The sequence below is a fragment of the Agelaius tricolor genome, unplaced genomic scaffold, assembly GCF_023055355.1.
Source record: "Agelaius tricolor isolate 1412-34295 unplaced genomic scaffold, bAgeTri1.0.p SCAF_24, whole genome shotgun sequence".
Classification (NCBI taxonomy): domain Eukaryota; kingdom Metazoa; phylum Chordata; class Aves; order Passeriformes; family Icteridae; genus Agelaius; species Agelaius tricolor.
In genome coordinates this window covers 2,598,520-2,618,950 of record NW_027269284.1, presented here as the reverse complement: position 1 = coordinate 2,618,950, position 20,431 = coordinate 2,598,520, and positions in this window count along the sequence as shown.

Sequence of the window (20,431 nt, the reverse complement as noted above, 5' to 3'; positions counted from 1 at the left end):
ATTTCATTTCCTTTCGGGAAGGGAAACGGAATCTTGCGAACCCAAAAAGAAAGGCTTGCAAACACTCTGGAAAGGAGATAGGATCAAATGAAGTGCGAGTGAAAAAAACGCCAAAAAAGGCAGAAAATGGGGAGAGTTAGTGTCTTCAAGAAATGGTCTGGGAAAAAAGGAGCTGCATTGCAAAGGACCAAAAGACACCAAAACGGAGCTGAGAGATGTTGCAAAAGCAGGGGAAAAAGTCAAGGAGGAAGACTCAACTTGGGGGGGAAGATATAATAGACATGGCATGGATGCTTAAAAAAACAAAAAAAAAAATACAGGAATCTTTCCCATATACAAGTAAGTGAAGGCACATGCATCAAAGCTTGCCAAAAGTGATCCCCGCTGAAGGCCAAAAGAGAAAAGAAGGACTTAGAAACAGGCTGGAATGGAGATATCATCAAAGGAATTCCAACTGGAGAAGAAAAAAAAGAAAATTGGGAAATTTGGGCAATTTAGTGACTCTAAATAAATGGAGCGGGATTCTATCAGAGCAGTGCAAAAAACCCAAATGATGCCAACAGTAAGGTCACAGAGGTTTCAAAAGCAAGGGAAAATGTGAAGGAGGAAGATACAACTTGGAGGGGAATATATGAGGGACATGGTATGGATACTTGGAAAAAAAAAAAAAAAACATACAGGAATCTTTCCCATATACAAGTAAGTGAAGGCACATGCATCAAAGCTTGCCAAAAGTGATCCCCGCTGAAGGCCAAAAGAGAAAAGAAGGACTTAGAAACAGGCTGGAATGGAGATATCACCAAAGGAATTGCAATTGGAGGAGAAAAAAAAGAAAACTGGGAAATTTGGCCAATTTAGTGACACTAAAAGAATTGAGCGGGATTATATCAGAGCAGTGCAAAAAACACTAAAGATGCCAAAACTAAGGTAACAGAGGTTGCAAAAGCCAGGGAAAATGTCAAAGAGGAAGATACAACTTGGAGGGGAATATATGAGGGACATGGTATGGATACCTGGAAAAAAAAAAAAAAATCTGGAATCTTTCCCATATGCCAGTACCTGCACGAACATGGAGCAAAGCTTGCCAAAAGTGATCCCCGCTGAAGGCCAAAAGAGAAAAGAAGGACTTAGAAACAGGCTGGAATGGAGATATCACCAAAGGAATTGCAACTGGAGAAGAGAAAAAAGAAAACTGGGAAATTTGGGCAATTTAGTGACTCTAAAAAAATGGAGCGGGATTCTATCAGAGCAGTGCAAAAAACACTAAAGATGCCAAAACTAAGCTCACGGAGGTTGCAAAAGCCAGGGAAAATGTCAAGGAGGAAGATACAATTTGGAGGGGAGGATATAAAAGACATGGCAAGGATGCTTATAAAAAAGAAAAAAAAAAAGACAAAAATCTTTCCCAAAGTGCAAGCCATCAAAAGGCATGGCATGTCATCAAGTGCAGGGACTTGCACCAAAGATTCCTCTCATGGTCCCCATTGAAATCGCAAGATTCCGTTTCCCTTCCCGAAAGGAAATGAAATTTCCTTTCGGGAAGGGAAACGGAATCCTGCGAACCCAAAAAGAAAGGCTTACAAACACTCTGGAAAGGAGATAGGATCAAATGAAGTGCGAGTGAAAAAAACGCCAAAAAAGGCAGAAAATGGGGAGAGTTAGTGTCTTCAAGAAATGGTCTGGGAAAAAAGGAGCTGCATTGCAAAGGAGCAAAAGACACCAAAACGGAGCTGAGAGATGTTGCAAAAGCAGGGGAAAAAGTCAAGGAGGAAGACTCAACTTGGGGGGGAAGATATAATAGACATGGCATGGATGCTTAAAAAAAACAAAAAAAAAAATACAGGAATCTTTCCCATATACAAGTAAGTGAAGGCACATGCATCAAAGCTTGCCAAAAGTGATCCCCGCTGAAGGCCAAAAGAGAAAAGAAGGACTTAGAAAGAGGCTGGAATGGAGATATCATCAAAGGAATTGCAACTGGAGAAGAAAAAAAAGAAAATTGGGAAATTTGGGCAATTTAGTGACACTAAAAAAATGGAGCAGGTTTATATCAGAGCAGTGCAAAAAACACTAAAGATGCCAAAACTAAGGTCACAGAGGTTGCAAAAGCCAGGGAAAATGTCAAAGAGGAAGATACAACTTGGAGGGGAATATATGAGGGACATGGTATGGATACTTGGAAAAAAAAAAAAAAAATCTGGAATCTTTCCCATATGCCAGTACCTGCACGAACATGGAGCAAAGCTTGCCAAAAGTGATCCCCGCTGAAGGCCAAAAGAGAAAAGAAGGACTTAGAAACAGGCTGGAATGGAGATATCATCAAAGGAATTGCAACTGGAGAAGAAAAAAAAGAAAATTGGGAAATTTGGGCAATTTAGTGACACTAAAAAAATGGAGCAGGTTTATATCAGAGCAGTGCAAAAAACCCAAAAGATGCCAACACTAAGGTCACAGAGGTTGCAAAAGCAAGGGAAAATGTGAAGGAGGAAGATACAACTTGGAGGGGAATATATGAGGGACATGGTATGGATACCTGGAAAAAAAAAAAAAAAATCTGGAATCTTTCCCATATGCCAGTACCTGCACGAACATGGAGCAAAGCTTGCCAAAAGTGATCCCCGCTGAAGGCCAAAAGAGAAAAGAAGGACTTAGAAACAGGCTGGAATGGAGATATCACCAAAGGAATTGGAATTGGAGGAGAAAAAAAAGAAAACTGGGAAATTTGGCCAATTTAGTGACTCTAAAAAAATGGAGCGGGATTCTATCAGAGCAGTGCAAAAAACATAAAAGATGCCAAAACTAAGCTCACGGAGGTTGCAAAAGCCAGGGAAAATGTCAAGGAGGAAGATACAATTTGGAGGGGAGGATATAAAAGACATGGCAAGGATGCTTAAAAAAAAGAAAAAAAAAAAGAAAAAAATCTTTCCCAAAGTGCAAGCCATCAAAAGGCATGGCATGTCATCAAGTGCAGGGACTTGCACCAAAGATTCCTCTCATGGTCCCCATTGAAATCGCAAGATTCCGTTTCCCTTCCCGAAAGGAAATGAAATTTCCTTTCGGGAAGGGAAACGGAATCTTGCGAACCCAAAAAGAAAGGCTTGCAAACACTCTGGAAAGGAGATAGGATCAAATGAAGTGCGAGTGAAAAAAACGCCAAAAAAGGCAGAAAATCGGGAGAGTTAGTGTCTTCAAGAAATGGTCTGGGAAAAAAGGAGCTGCATTGCAAAGGATCAAAAGACACCAAAACTGAGCTCCCAGATGCTGCAAAAGCAGGGGAAAAAGTCAAGGAGGAAGACACAACTTGGGGGGAAGATATAATAGACATGGCATGGATGCTTAAAACAAATAAAAAAATAATGCAGGAATCTTTCCCATATACCAGTACTTGCAGGCACATGGCAGCAAAGCTTGCCAAAAGTGATCCCTGCTGAAGGCCAAAAGAGAAAAGAAGGACTTAGAAACAGGCTGGAATGGAGATATCATCAAAGGAATTGCAAGTGGAGAAGAAAAAAAAGAAAATTGGGAAATTTGGGCAATTTAGTGACACTAAAAGAATGGAGCAGGATTATATCAGAGCAGTGCAAAAAAAACTAAAGATGACAAAACTAAGGTCACAGAGGTTGCAAAAGCCAGGGAAAATGTCAAAGAGGAAGATACAATTTGGAGGGGAATATATGAGGGACATGGTATGGATACTTGGAAAATAAAAATAAAAATTCTGGAATCTTTCCCATATTCAAGTAAGTGCAGGCACATGCATCAAAGCTTGCCAAAAGTGATCCCCGCTGAAGGCCAAAAGAGAAAAGAAGGACTTAGAAACAGGCTGGAATGGAGATATCACCAAAGGAATTGCAACTGGAGAAGAAAAAAAAGAAAATTGGGAAATTTGGGCAATTTAGTGACACTAAAAAAATCGAGCGGGATTATATCAGAGAAGTGCAAAAAACCGAATAGACGCCAAAACTGAGCTGACAGATGTTGCAAAAGCCAGGGACAATGTCAAGGAGGAAGATACAACTTGGAGGGGAATATATGAGGGACATGGTATGGATACTTGGAAAAAAAAAAAAAATCTGGAATCTTTCCCATATGCCAGTACCTGCACGAACATGGAGCAAAGCTTGCCAAAAGTGATCCCCGCTGAAGGCCAAAAGAGAAAAGAAGGACTTAGAAAGAGGCTGGAATGGAGATATCACCAAAGGAATTGCAATTGGAGGAGAAAAAAAAGAAAACTGGGAAATTTGGCCAATTTAGTGACTCTAAAAAAATGGAGCGGGATTCTATCAGAGCAGTGCAAAAAACATAAAAGATGCCAAAACTAAGGTCACAGAGGTTGCAAAAGCCAGGGAAAATGTCAAAGAGGAAGATACAACTTGGAGGGGAATATATGAGGGACATGGTATGGATACTTGGAAAAAAAAAAAAAAATCTGGAATCTTTCCCATATGCCAGTACCTGCACGAACATGGAGCAAAGCTTGCCAAAAGTGATCCCCGCTGAAGGCCAAAAGAGAAAAGAAGGACTTAGAAACAGGCTGGAATGGAGATATCACCAAAGGAATTGGAATTGGAGGAGAAAAAAAAGAAAACTGGGAAATTTGGCCAATTTAGTGACTCTAAAAAAATGGAGCGGGATTCTATCAGAGCAGTGCAAAACACATAAAAGATGCCAAAACTAAGCTCACAGAGGTTGCAAAAGCCAGGGAAAATGTCAAGGAGGAAGATACAATTTGGAGGGGAGGATATAAAAGACATGGCGAGGATGCTTAAAAAAAAGAAAAAAAAAAAAGAAAAAAATCTTTCCCAAAGTGCAAGCCATCAAAAGGCATGGCATGTCATCAAGTGCAGGGACTTGCACCAAAGATTCCTCTCATGGTCCCCATTGAAATCGCAAGATTCCGTTTCCCTTCCCGAAAGGAAATGAAATTTCCTTTCGGGAAGGGAAACGGAATCTTGCGAACCCAAAAAGAAAGGCTTGCAAACACTCTGGAAAGGAGATAGGATCAAATGAAGTGCGAGTGAAAAAAACGCCAAAAAAGGCAGAAAATCGGGAGAGTTAGTGTCTTCAAGAAATGGTCTGGGAAAAAAGGAGCTGCATTGCAAAGGATCAAAAGACACCAAAACTGAGCTCACAGATGCTGCAAAAGCAGGGGAAAAAGTCAAGGAGGAAGACACAACTTGGGGGGAAGATAGAATAGACATGGCATGGATGCTTAAAACAAATAAAAAAATAATGCAGGAATCTTTCCCATATACCAGTACTTGCAGGCACATGGCAGCAAAGCTTGCCAAAAAGTGATCCCTGCTGAAGGCCAAAAGAGAAAAGAAGGACTTAGAAACAGGCTGGAATGGAGATATCATCAAAGGAATTGCAAGTGGAGAAGAAAAAAAAGAAAATTGGGAAATTTGGGCAATTTAGTGACACTAAAAGAATGGAGCAGGATTATATCAGAGCAGTGCAAAAAAAACTAAAGATGACAAAACTAAGGTCACAGAGGTTGCAAAAGCCAGGGAAAATGTCAAAGAGGAAGATACAATTTGGAGGGGAATATATGAGGGACATGGTATGGATACTTGGAAAATAAAAATAAAAATTCTGGAATCTTTCCCATATTCAAGTAAGTGCAGGCACATGCATCAAAGCTTGCCAAAAGTGATCCCCGCTGAAGGCCAAAAGAGAAAAGAAGGACTTAGAAACAGGCTGGAATGGAGATATCACCAAAGGAATTGCAACTGGAGAAGAAAAAAAAGAAAATTGGGAAATTTGGGCAATTTAGTGACACTAAAAAAATCGAGCGGGATTATATCAGAGAAGTGCAAAAAACCGAATAGACGCCAAAACTGAGCTGACAGATGTTGCAAAAGCCAGGGACAATGTCAAGGAGGAAGATACAACTTGGAGGGGAATATATGAGGGACATGGTATGGATACTTGGAAAAAAAAAAAAAATCTGGAATCTTTCCCATATGCCAGTACCTGCACGAACATGGAGCAAAGCTTGCCAAAAGTGATCCCCGCTGAAGGCCAAAAGAGAAAAGAAGGACTTAGAAACAGGCTGGAATGGAGATATCACCAAAGGAATTGCAATTGGAGGAGAAAAAAAAGAAAACTGGGAAATTTGGCCAATTTAGTGACTCTAAAAAAATGGAGCGGGATTCTATCAGAGCAGTGCAAAAAACATAAAAGATGCCAAAACTAAGGTCACAGAGGTTGCAAAAGCCAGGGAAAATGTCAAAGAGGAAGATACAACTTGGAGGGGAATATATGAGGGACATGGTATTGATACTTGGAAAAAAAAAAAAAATCTGGAATCTTTCCCATATGCCAGTACCTGCACGAACATGGAGCAAAGCTTGCCAAAAGTGATCCCCGCTGAAGGCCAAAAGAGAAAAGAAGGACTTAGAAACAGGCTGGAATGGAGATATCACCAAAGGAATTGGAATTGGAGGAGAAAAAAAAGAAAACTGGGAAATTTGGCCAATTTAGTGACTCTAAAAAAATGGAGCGGGATTCTATCAGAGCAGTGCAAAACACATAAAAGATGCCAAAACTAAGCTCACAGAGGTTGCAAAAGCCAGGGAAAATGTCAAGGAGGAAGATACAATTTGGAGGGGAGGATATAAAAGACATGGCGAGGATGCTTAAAAAAAAGAAAAAAAAAAAAGAAAAAAATCTTTCCCAAAGTGCAAGCCATCAAAAGGCATGGCATGTCATCAAGTGCAGGGACTTGCACCAAAGATTCCTCTCATGGTCCCCATTGAAATCGCAAGATTCCGTTTCCCTTCCCGAAAGGAAATGAAATTTCCTTTCGGGAAGGGAAACGGAATCTTGCGAACCCAAAAAGAAAGGCTTGCAAACACTCTGGAAAGGAGATAGGATCAAATGAAGTGCGAGTGAAAAAAACGCCAAAAAAGGCAGAAAATCGGGAGAGTTAGTGTCTTCAAGAAATGGTCTGGGAAAAAAGGAGCTGCATTGCAAAGGATCAAAAGACACCAAAACTGAGCTCACAGATGCTGCAAAAGCAGGGGAAAAAGTCAAGGAGGAAGACACAACTTGGGGGGAAGATAGAATAGACATGGCATGGATGCTTAAAACAAATAAAAAAATAATGCAGGAATCTTTCCCATATACCAGTACTTGCAGGCACATGGCAGCAAAGCTTGCCAAAAAGTGATCCCTGCTGAAGGCCAAAAGAGAAAAGAAGGACTTAGAAACAGGCTGGAATGGAGATATCATCAAAGGAATTGCAAGTGGAGAAGAAAAAAAAGAAAATTGGGAAATTTGGGCAATTTAGTGACACTAAAAGAATGGAGCAGGATTATATCAGAGCAGTGCAAAAAAAACTAAAGATGACAAAACTAAGGTCACAGAGGTTGCAAAAGCCAGGGAAAATGTCAAAGAGGAAGATACAATTTGGAGGGGAATATATGAGGGACATGGTATGGATACTTGGAAAATAAAAATAAAAATTCTGGAATCTTTCCCATATTCAAGTAAGTGCAGGCACATGCATCAAAGCTTGCCAAAAGTGATCCCCGCTGAAGGCCAAAAGAGAAAAGAAGGACTTAGAAACAGGCTGGAATGGAGATATCACCAAAGGAATTGCAACTGGAGAAGAAAAAAAAGAAAATTGGGAAATTTGGGCAATTTAGTGACACTAAAAAAATCGAGCGGGATTATATCAGAGAAGTGCAAAAAACCGAATAGACGCCAAAACTGAGCTGACAGATGTTGCAAAAGCCAGGGACAATGTCAAGGAGGAAGATACAACTTGGAGGGGAATATATGAGGGACATGGTATGGATACTTGGAAAAAAAAAAAAAATCTGGAATCTTTCCCATATGCCAGTACCTGCACGAACATGGAGCAAAGCTTGCCAAAAGTGATCCCCGCTGAAGGCCAAAAGAGAAAAGAAGGACTTAGAAACAGGCTGGAATGGAGATATCACCAAAGGAATTGCAATTGGAGGAGAAAAAAAAGAAAACTGGGAAATTTGGCCAATTTAGTGACTCTAAAAAAATGGAGCGGGATTCTATCAGAGCAGTGCAAAAAACATAAAAGATGCCAAAACTAAGGTCACAGAGGTTGCAAAAGCCAGGGAAAATGTCAAAGAGGAAGATACAACTTGGAGGGGAATATATGAGGGACATGGTATTGATACTTGGAAAAAAAAAAAAAATCTGGAATCTTTCCCATATGCCAGTACCTGCACGAACATGGAGCAAAGCTTGCCAAAAGTGATCCCCGCTGAAGGCCAAAAGAGAAAAGAAGGACTTAGAAACAGGCTGGAATGGAGATATCACCAAAGGAATTGCAATTGGAGGAGAAAAAAAAGAAAACTGGGAAATTTGGCCAATTTAGTGACTCTAAAAAAATGGAGCGGGATTCTATCAGAGCAGTGCAAAACACATAAAAGATGCCAAAACTAAGCTCACAGAGGTTGCAAAAGCCAGGGAAAATGTCAAGGAGGAAGATACAATTTGGAGGGGAGGATATAAAAGACATGGCGAGGATGCTTAAAAAAAAGAAAAAAAAAAAAGAAAAAAATCTTTCCCAAAGTGCAAGCCATCAAAAGGCATGGCATGTCATCAAGTGCAGGGACTTGCACCAAAGATTCCTCTCATGGTCCCCATTGAAATCGCAAGATTCCGTTTCCCTTCCCGAAAGGAAATGAAATTTCCTTTCGGGAAGGGAAACGGAATCTTGCGAACCCAAAAAGAAAGGCTTGCAAACACTCTGGAAAGGAGATAGGATCAAATGAAGTGCGAGTGAAAAAAACGCCAAAAAAGGCAGAAAATCGGGAGAGTTAGTGTCTTCAAGAAATGGTCTGGGAAAAAAGGAGCTGCATTGCAAAGGATCAAAAGACACCAAAACTGAGCTCACAGATGCTGCAAAAGCAGGGGAAAAAGTCAAGGAGGAAGACACAACTTGGGGGGAAGATAGAATAGACATGGCATGGATGCTTAAAACAAATAAAAAAATAATGCAGGAATCTTTCCCATATACCAGTACTTGCAGGCACATGGCAGCAAAGCTTGCCAAAAAGTGATCCCTGCTGAAGGCCAAAAGAGAAAAGAAGGACTTAGAAACAGGCTGGAATGGAGATATCATCAAAGGAATTGCAAGTGGAGAAGAAAAAAAAGAAAATTGGGAAATTTGGGCAATTTAGTGACACTAAAAGAATGGAGCAGGATTATATCAGAGCAGTGCAAAAAAAACTAAAGATGACAAAACTAAGGTCACAGAGGTTGCAAAAGCCAGGGAAAATGTCAAAGAGGAAGATACAATTTGGAGGGGAATATATGAGGGACATGGTATGGATACTTGGAAAATAAAAATAAAAATTCTGGAATCTTTCCCATATTCAAGTAAGTGCAGGCACATGCATCAAAGCTTGCCAAAAGTGATCCCCGCTGAAGGCCAAAAGAGAAAAGAAGGACTTAGAAACAGGCTGGAATGGAGATATCACCAAAGGAATTGCAACTGGAGAAGAAAAAAAAGAAAATTGGGAAATTTGGGCAATTTAGTGACACTAAAAAAATCGAGCGGGATTATATCAGAGAAGTGCAAAAAACCGAATAGACGCCAAAACTGAGCTGACAGATGTTGCAAAAGCCAGGGACAATGTCAAGGAGGAAGATACAACTTGGAGGGGAATATATGAGGGACATGGTATGGATACTTGGAAAAAAAAAAAAAATCTGGAATCTTTCCCATATGCCAGTACCTGCACGAACATGGAGCAAAGCTTGCCAAAAGTGATCCCCGCTGAAGGCCAAAAGAGAAAAGAAGGACTTAGAAACAGGCTGGAATGGAGATATCACCAAAGGAATTGCAATTGGAGGAGAAAAAAAAGAAAACTGGGAAATTTGGCCAATTTAGTGACTCTAAAAAAATGGAGCGGGATTCTATCAGAGCAGTGCAAAAAACATAAAAGATGCCAAAACTAAGGTCACAGAGGTTGCAAAAGCCAGGGAAAATGTCAAAGAGGAAGATACAACTTGGAGGGGAATATATGAGGGACATGGTATGGATACTTGGAAAAAAAAAAAAATCTGGAATCTTTCCCATATGCCAGTACCTGCACGAACATGGAGCAAAGCTTGCCAAAAGTGATGCCCGCTGAAGGCCAAAAGAGAAAAGAAGGACTTAGAAACAGGCTGGAATGGAGATATCATCAAAGGAATTGCAACTGGAGAAGAAAAAAAAGAAAATTGGGAAATTTGGGCAATTTAGTGACACTAAAAGAATGGAGCAGGATTATATCAGAGCAGTGCAAAAAACATAAAAGATGCCAAAACTAAGCTCACGGAGGTTGCAAAAGCCAGGGAAAATGTCAAGGAGGAAGATACAATTTGGAGGGGAGGATATAAAAGACATGGCGAGGATGCTTAAAAAAAAGAAAAAAAAAAAAGAAAAAAATCTTTCCCAAAGTGCAAGCCATCAAAAGGCATGGCATGTCATCAAGTGCAGGGACTTGCACCAAAGATTCCTCTCATGGTCCCCATTGAAATCGCAAGATTCCGTTTCCCTTCCCGAAAGGAAATGAAATTTCCTTTCGGGAAGGGAAAAGGAATCTTGCGAACCCAAAAAGAAAGGCTTGCAAACACTCTGGAAAGGAGATAGGATCAAATGAAGTGCGAGTGAAAAAAACGCCAAAAAAGGCAGAAAATCGGGAGAGTTAGTGTCTTCAAGAAATGGTCAGGGAAAAAAGGAGCTGCATTGCAAAGGAGCAAAAGACACCAAAACGGAGCTCCCAGATGCTGCAAAAGCAGGGGAAAAAGTCAAAGAGGAAGACATAACTTGGGGGGAAGATAGAATAGACATGGCATGGATGCTTAAAACAAATAAAAAAAAAATGCAGGAATCTTTCCCATATACCAGTACTTGCAGGCACATGGCAGCAAAGCTTGCCAAAAGTGATCCCTGCTGAAGGCCAAAAGAGAAAAGAAGGACTTAGAAACAGGCTGGAATGGAGATATCATCAAAGGAATTGCAACTGGAGAAGAAAAAAAAGAAAATTGGGAAATTTGGGCAATTTAGTGACACTAAAGAAATGGAGCGGGATTATATCAGAGCAGTGCAAAAAACACTAAAGATGCCAAAACTAAGCTCACAGAGGTTGCAAAAGCCAGGGAAAATGTCAAGGAGGAAGATACAACTTGGAGGGGAATATATGAGGGACATGGTATGGATACTTGGAAAAAAAAAAAAAAAACATACAGGAATCTTTCCCATATACAAGTAAGTGAAGGCACATGCATCAAAGCTTGCCAAAAGTGATCCCCGCTGAAGGCCAAAAGAGAAAAGAAGGACTTAGAAACAGGCTGGAATGGAGATATCACCAAAGGAATTGCAATTGGAGGAGAAAAAAAAGAAAACTGGGAAATTTGGCCAATTTAGTGACTCTAAAAAAATGGAGCGGGATTCTATCAGAGCAGTGCAAAAAACATAAAAGATGCCAAAACTAAGCTCACGGAGGTTGCAAAAGCCAGGGAAAATGTCAAGGAGGAAGATACAATTTGGAGGGGAGGATATAAAAGACATGGCAAGGATGCTTATAAAAAAGAAAAAAAAAAAGACAAAAATCTTTCCCAAAGTGCAAGCCATCAAAAGGCATGGCATGTCATCAAGTGCAGGGACTTGCACCAAAGATTCCTCTCATGGTCCCCATTGAAATCGCAAGATTCCGTTTCCCTTCCCGAAAGGAAATGAAATTTCCTTTCGGGAAGGGAAACGGAATCTTGCGAACCCAAAAAGAAAGGCTTGCAAACACTCTGGAAAGGAGATAGGATCAAATGAAGTGCGAGTGAAAAAAACGCCAAAAAAGGCAGAAAATCGGGAGTGTTAGTGTCTTCAAGAAATGGTCTGGGAAAAAAGGAGCTGCATTGCAAAGGATCAAAAGACACCAAAACTGAGCTCACAGATGCTGCAAAAGCAGGGGAAAAAGTCAAGGAGGAAGACACAACTTGGGGGGAAGATAGAATAGACATAGCATGGATGCTTAAAAAAAATAAAAAAAAAATGCAGGAATCTTTCCCATATACCAGTACTTGCAGGCACATGCATCAAAGCTTGCCAAAAGTGATCCCTGCTGAAGGCCAAAAGAGAAAAGAAGGACTTAGAAAGAGGCTGGAATGGAGATATCACCAAAGGAATTGGAATTGGAGGAGAAAAAAAAGAAAACTGGGAAATTTGGCCAATTTAGTGACTCTAAAAAAATGGAGCGGGATTCTATCAGAGCAGTGCAAAAAACATAAAAGATGCCAAAACTAAGCTCACGGAGGTTGCAAAAGCCAGGGAAAATGTCAAGGAGGAAGATACAATTTGGAGGGGAGGATATAAAAGACATGGAGAGGATGCTTAAAAAAAAGAAAAAAAAAAAGAAAAAAAATCTTTCCCAAAGTGCAAGCCATCAAAAGGCATGGCATGTCATCAAGTGCAGGGACTTGCACCAAAGATTCCTCTCATGGTCCCCATTGAAATCGCAAGATACCGTTTCCCTTCCTGAAAGGAAATGAAATTTCCTTTCGGGAAGGGAAACGGAATCTTGCGAACCCAAAAAGAAAGGCTTGCAAACACTCTGGAAAGGAGATAGGATCAAATGAAGTGCGAGTGAAAAAAACGCCAAAAAAGGCAGAAAATCGGGAGAGTTAGTGTCTTCAAGAAATGGTCTGGGAAAAAAGGAGCTGCATTGCAAAGGATCAAAAGACACCAAAACTGAGCTCCCAGATGCTGCAAAAGCAGGGGAAAAAGTCAAGGAGGAAGACACAACTTGGGGGGAAGATATAATAGACATGGCATGGATGCTTAAAACAAATAAAAAAATAATGCAGGAATCTTTCCCATATACCAGTACTTGCAGGCACATGGCAGCAAAGCTTGCCAAAAGTGATCCCTGCTGAAGGCCAAAAGAGAAAAGAAGGACTTAGAAACAGGCTGGAATGGAGATATCATCAAAGGAATTGCAAGTGGAGAAGAAAAAAAAGAAAATTGGGAAATTTGGGCAATTTAGTGACACTAAAAGAATGGAGCAGGATTATATCAGAGCAGTGCAAAAAAAAACTAAAGATGACAAAACTAAGGTCACAGAGGTTGCAAAAGCCAGGGAAAATGTCAAAGAGGAAGATACAATTTGGAGGGGAATATATGAGGGACATGGTATGGATACTTGGAAAATAAAAATAAAAATTCTGGAATCTTTCCCATATTCAAGTAAGTGCAGGCACATGCATCAAAGCTTGCCAAAAGTGATCCCCGCTGAAGGCCAAAAGAGAAAAGAAGGACTTAGAAACAGGCTGGAATGGAGATATCACCAAAGGAATTGCAACTGGAGAAGAAAAAAAAGAAAATTGGGAAATTTGGGCAATTTAGTGACACTAAAAAAATCGAGCGGGATTATATCAGAGAAGTGCAAAAAACCGAATAGACGCCAAAACTGAGCTGACAGATGTTGCAAAAGCCAGGGACAATGTCAAGGAGGAAGATACAACTTGGAGGGGAATATATGAGGGACATGGTATGGATACTTGGAAAAAAAAAAAAAATCTGGAATCTTTCCCATATGCCAGTACCTGCACGAACATGGAGCAAAGCTTGCCAAAAGTGATCCCCGCTGAAGGCCAAAAGAGAAAAGAAGGACTTAGAAACAGGCTGGAATGGAGATATCACCAAAGGAATTGCAATTGGAGGAGAAAAAAAAGAAAACTGGGAAATTTGGCCAATTTAGTGACTCTAAAAAAATGGAGCGGGATTCTATCAGAGCAGTGCAAAAAACATAAAAGATGCCAAAACTAAGGTCACAGAGGTTGCAAAAGCCAGGGAAAATGTCAAAGAGGAAGATACAACTTGGAGGGGAATATATGAGGGACATGGTATGGATACTTGGAAAAAAAAAAAAAAATCTGGAATCTTTCCCATATGCCAGTACCTGCACGAACATGGAGCAAAGCTTGCCAAAAGTGATCCCCGCTGAAGGCCAAAAGAGAAAAGAAGGACTTAGAAACAGGCTGGAATGGAGATATCACCAAAGGAATTGGAATTGGAGGAGAAAAAAAAGAAAACTGGGAAATTTGGCCAATTTAGTGACTCTAAAAAAATGGAGCGGGATTCTATCAGAGCAGTGCAAAACACATAAAAGATGCCAAAACTAAGCTCACGGAGGTTGCAAAAGCCAGGGAAAATGTCAAGGAGGAAGATACAATTTGGAGGGGAGGATATAAAAGACATGGCAAGGATGCTTATAAAAAAGAAAAAAAAAAAGACAAAAATCTTTCCCAAAGTGCAAGCCATCAAAAGGCATGGCATGTCATCAAGTGCAGGGACTTGCACCAAAGATTCCTCTCATGGTCCCCATTGAAATCGCAAGATTCCGTTTCCCTTCCCGAAAGGAAATGAAATTTCCTTTCGGGAAGGGAAACGGAATCTTGCGAACCCAAAAAGAAAGGCTTGCAAACACTCTGGAAAGGAGATAGGATCAAATGAAGTGCGAGTGAAAAAAACGCCAAAAAAGGCAGAAAATCGGGAGTGTTAGTGTCTTCAAGAAATGGTCTGGGAAAAAAGGAGCTGCATTGCAAAGGATCAAAAGACACCAAAACTGAGCTCACAGATGCTGCAAAAGCAGGGGAAAAAGTCAAGGAGGAAGACACAACTTGGGGGGAAGATAGAATAGACATAGCATGGATGCTTAAAAAAAATAAAAAAAAAATGCAGGAATCTTTCCCATATACCAGTACTTGCAGGCACATGCATCAAAGCTTGCCAAAAGTGATCCCTGCTGAAGGCCAAAAGAGAAAAGAAGGACTTAGAAAGAGGCTGGAATGGAGATATCACCAAAGGAATTGGAATTGGAGGAGAAAAAAAAGAAAACTGGGAAATTTGGCCAATTTAGTGACTCTAAAAAAATGGAGCGGGATTCTATCAGAGCAGTGCAAAAAACATAAAAGATGCCAAAACTAAGCTCACGGAGGTTGCAAAAGCCAGGGAAAATGTCAAGGAGGAAGATACAATTTGGAGGGGAGGATATAAAAGACATGGAGAGGATGCTTAAAAAAAAGAAAAAAAAAAAGAAAAAAAATCTTTCCCAAAGTGCAAGCCATCAAAAGGCATGGCATGTCATCAAGTGCAGGGACTTGCACCAAAGATTCCTCTCATGGTCCCCATTGAAATCGCAAGATACCGTTTCCCTTCCTGAAAGGAAATGAAATTTCCTTTCGGGAAGGGAAACGGAATCTTGCGAACCCAAAAAGAAAGGCTTGCAAACACTCTGGAAAGGAGATAGGATCAAATGAAGTGCGAGTGAAAAAAACGCCAAAAAAGGCAGAAAATCGGGAGAGTTAGTGTCTTCAAGAAATGGTCTGGGAAAAAAGGAGCTGCATTGCAAAGGATCAAAAGACACCAAAACTGAGCTCCCAGATGCTGCAAAAGCAGGGGAAAAAGTCAAGGAGGAAGACACAACTTGGGGGGAAGATATAATAGACATGGCATGGATGCTTAAAACAAATAAAAAAATAATGCAGGAATCTTTCCCATATACCAGTACTTGCAGGCACATGGCAGCAAAGCTTGCCAAAAGTGATCCCTGCTGAAGGCCAAAAGAGAAAAGAAGGACTTAGAAACAGGCTGGAATGGAGATATCATCAAAGGAATTGCAAGTGGAGAAGAAAAAAAAGAAAATTGGGAAATTTGGGCAATTTAGTGACACTAAAAGAATGGAGCAGGATTATATCAGAGCAGTGCAAAAAAAACTAAAGATGACAAAACTAAGGTCACAGAGGTTGCAAAAGCCAGGGAAAATGTCAAAGAGGAAGATACAATTTGGAGGGGAATATATGAGGGACATGGTATGGATACTTGGAAAATAAAAATAAAAATTCTGGAATCTTTCCCATATTCAAGTAAGTGCAGGCACATGCATCAAAGCTTGCCAAAAGTGATCCCCGCTGAAGGCCAAAAGAGAAAAGAAGGACTTAGAAACAGGCTGGAATGGAGATATCACCAAAGGAATTGCAACTGGAGAAGAAAAAAAAGAAAATTGGGAAATTTGGGCAATTTAGTGACACTAAAAAAATCGAGCGGGATTATATCAGAGAAGTGCAAAAAACCGAATAGACGCCAAAACTGAGCTGACAGATGTTGCAAAAGCCAGGGACAATGTCAAGGAGGAAGATACAACTTGGAGGGGAATATATGAGGGACATGGTATGGATACTTGGAAAAAAAAAAAAAATCTGGAATCTTTCCCATATGCCAGTACCTGCACGAACATGGAGCAAAGCTTGCCAAAAGTGATCCCCGCTGAAGGCCAAAAGAGAAAAGAAGGACTTAGAAACAGGCTGGAATGGAGATATCACCAAAGGAATTGCAATTGGAGGAGAAAAAAAAGAAAACTGGGAAATTTGGCCAATTTAGTGACTCTAAAAAAATGGAGCGGGATTCTATCAGAGCAGTGCAAAAAACATAAAAGATGCCAAAACTAAGGTCACAGAGGTTGCAAAAGCCAGGGAAAATGTCAAAGAGGAAGATACAACTTGGAGGGGAATATATGAGGGACATGGTATGGATACTTGGAAAAAAAAAAAAAAATCTGGAATCTTTCCCATATGCCAGTACCTGCACGAACATGGAGCAAAGCTTGCCAAAAGTGATCCCCGCTGAAGGCCAAAAGAGAAAAGAAGGACTTAGAAACAGGCTGGAATGGAGATATCACCAAAGGAATTGGAATTGGAGGAGAAAAAAAAGAAAACTGGGAAATTTGGCCAATTTAGTGACTCTAAAAAAATGGAGCGGGATTCTATCAGAGCAGTGCAAAACACATAAAAGATGCCAAAACTAAGCTCACAGAGGTTGCAAAAGCCAGGGAAAATGTCAAGGAGGAAGATACAATTTGGAGGGGAGGATATAAAAGACATGGCGAGGATGCTTAAAAAAAAGAAAAAAAAAAAAGAAAAAAATCTTTCCCAAAGTGCAAGCCATCAAAAGGCATGGCATGTCATCAAGTGCAGGGACTTGCACCAAAGATTCCTCTCATGGTCCCCATTGAAATCGCAAGATTCCGTTTCCCTTCCCGAAAGGAAATGAAATTTCCTTTCGGGAAGGGAAACGGAATCTTGCGAACCCAAAAAGAAAGGCTTGCAAACACTCTGGAAAGGAGATAGGATCAAATGAAGTGCGAGTGAAAAAAACGCCAAAAAAGGCAGAAAATCGGGAGAGTTAGTGTCTTCAAGAAATGGTCTGGGAAAAAAGGAGCTGCATTGCAAAGGATCAAAAGACACCAAAACTGAGCTCACAGATGCTGCAAAAGCAGGGGAAAAAGTCAAGGAGGAAGACACAACTTGGGGGGAAGATAGAATAGACATGGCATGGATGCTTAAAACAAATAAAAAAATAATGCAGGAATCTTTCCCATATACCAGTACTTGCAGGCACATGGCAGCAAAGCTTGCCAAAAAGTGATCCCTGCTGAAGGCCAAAAGAGAAAAGAAGGACTTAGAAACAGGCTGGAATGGAGATATCATCAAAGGAATTGCAAGTGGAGAAGAAAAAAAAGAAAATTGGGAAATTTGGGCAATTTAGTGACACTAAAAGAATGGAGCAGGATTATATCAGAGCAGTGCAAAAAAAACTAAAGATGACAAAACTAAGGTCACAGAGGTTGCAAAAGCCAGGGAAAATGTCAAAGAGGAAGATACAATTTGGAGGGGAATATATGAGGGACATGGTATGGATACTTGGAAAATAAAAATAAAAATTCTGGAATCTTTCCCATATTCAAGTAAGTGCAGGCACATGCATCAAAGCTTGCCAAAAGTGATCCCCGCTGAAGGCCAAAAGAGAAAAGAAGGACTTAGAAACAGGCTGGAATGGAGATATCACCAAAGGAATTGCAACTGGAGAAGAAAAAAAAGAAAATTGGGAAATTTGGGCAATTTAGTGACACTAAAAAAATCGAGCGGGATTATATCAGAGAAGTGCAAAAAACCGAATAGACGCCAAAACTGAGCTGACAGATGTTGCAAAAGCCAGGGACAATGTCAAGGAGGAAGATACAACTTGGAGGGGAATATATGAGGGACATGGTATGGATACTTGGAAAAAAAAAAAAAATCTGGAATCTTTCCCATATGCCAGTACCTGCACGAACATGGAGCAAAGCTTGCCAAAAGTGATCCCCGCTGAAGGCCAAAAGAGAAAAGAAGGACTTAGAAACAGGCTGGAATGGAGATATCACCAAAGGAATTGCAATTGGAGGAGAAAAAAAAGAAAACTGGGAAATTTGGCCAATTTAGTGACTCTAAAAAAATGGAGCGGGATTCTATCAGAGCAGTGCAAAAAACATAAAAGATGCCAAAACTAAGGTCACAGAGGTTGCAAAAGCCAGGGAAAATGTCAAAGAGGAAGATACAACTTGGAGGGGAATATATGAGGGACATGGTATTGATACTTGGAAAAAAAAAAAAAAATCTGGAATCTTTCCCATATGCCAGTACCTGCACGAACATGGAGCAAAGCTTGCCAAAAGTGATCCCCGCTGAAGGCCAAAAGAGAAAAGAAGGACTTAGAAACAGGCTGGAATGGAGATATCACCAAAGGAATTGCAATTGGAGGAGAAAAAAAAGAAAACTGGGAAATTTGGCCAATTTAGTGACTCTAAAAAAATGGAGCGGGATTCTATCAGAGCAGTGCAAAACACATAAAAGATGCCAAAACTAAGCTCACAGAGGTTGCAAAAGCCAGGGAAAATGTCAAGGAGGAAGATACAATTTGGAGGGGAGGATATAAAAGACATGGCGAGGATGCTTAAAAAAAAGAAAAAAAAAAAAGAAAAAAATCTTTCCCAAAGTGCAAGCCATCAAAAGGCATGGCATGTCATCAAGTGCAGGGACTTGCACCAAAGATTCCTCTCATGGTCCCCATTGAAATCGCAAGATTCCGTTTCCCTTCCCGAAAGGAAATGAAATTTCCTTTCGGGAAGGGAAACGGAATCTTGCGAACCCAAAAAGAAAGGCTTGCAAACACTCTGGAAAGGAGATAGGATCAAATGAAGTGCGAGTGAAAAAAACGCCAAAAAAGGCAGAAAATCGGGAGAGTTAGTGTCTTCAAGAAATGGTCTGGGAAAAAAGGAGCTGCATTGCAAAGGATCAAAAGACACCAAAACTTAGCTCACAGATGCTGCAAAAGCAGGGGAAAAAGTCAAGGAGGAAGACACAACTTGGGGGGAAGATAGAATAGACATGGCATGGATGCTTAAAACAAATAAAAAAATAATGCAGGAATCTTTCCCATATACCAGTACTTGCAGGCACATGGCAGCAAAGCTTGCCAAAAAGTGATCCCTGCTGAAGGCCAAAAGAGAAAAGAAGGACTTAGAAACAGGCTGGAATGGAGATATCATCAAAGGAATTGCAAGTGGAGAAGAAAAAAAAGAAAATTGGGAAATTTGGGCAATTTAGTGACACTAAAAGAATGGAGCAGGATTATATCAGAGCAGTGCAAAAAAAACTAAAGATGACAAAACTAAGGTCACAGAGGTTGCAAAAGCCAGGGAAAATGTCAAAGAGGAAGATACAATTTGGAGGGGAATATATGAGGGACATGGTATGGATACTTGGAAAATAAAAATAAAAATTCTGGAATCTTTCCCATATTCAAGTAAGTGCAGGCACATGCATCAAAGCTTGCCAAAAGTGATCCCCGCTGAAGGCCAAAAGAGAAAAGAAGGACTTAGAAACAGGCTGGAATGGAGATATCACCAAAGGAATTGCAACTGGAGAAGAAAAAAAAGAAAATTGGGAAATTTGGGCAATTTAGTGACACTAAAAAAATCGAGCGGGATTATATCAGAGAAGTGCAAAAAACCGAATAGACGCCAAAACTGAGCTGACAGATGTTGCAAAAGCCAGGGACAATGTCAAGGAGGAAGATACAACTTGGAGGGGAATATATGAGGGACATGGTATGGATACTTGGAAAAAAAAAAAAATCTGGAATCTTTCCCATATGCCAGTACCTGCACGAACATGGAGCAAAGCTTGCCAAAAGTGATCCCCGCTGAAGGCCAAAAGAGAAAAGAAGGACTTAGAAACAGGCTGGAATGGAGATATCACCAAAGGAATTGCAATTGGAGGAGAAAAAAAAGAAAACTGGGAAATTTGGCCAATTTAGTGACTCTAAAAAAATGGAGCGGGATTCTATCAGAGCAGTGCAAAAAACATAAAAGATGCCAAAACTAAGGTCACAGAGGTTGCAAAAGCCAGGGAAAATGTCAAAGAGGAAGATACAACTTGGAGGGGAATATATGAGGGACATGGTATGGATACTTGGAAAAAAAAAAAAATCTGGAATCTTTCCCATATGCCAGTACCTGCACGAACATGGAGCAAAGCTTGCCAAAAGTGATGCCCGCTGAAGGCCAAAAGAGAAAAGAAGGAC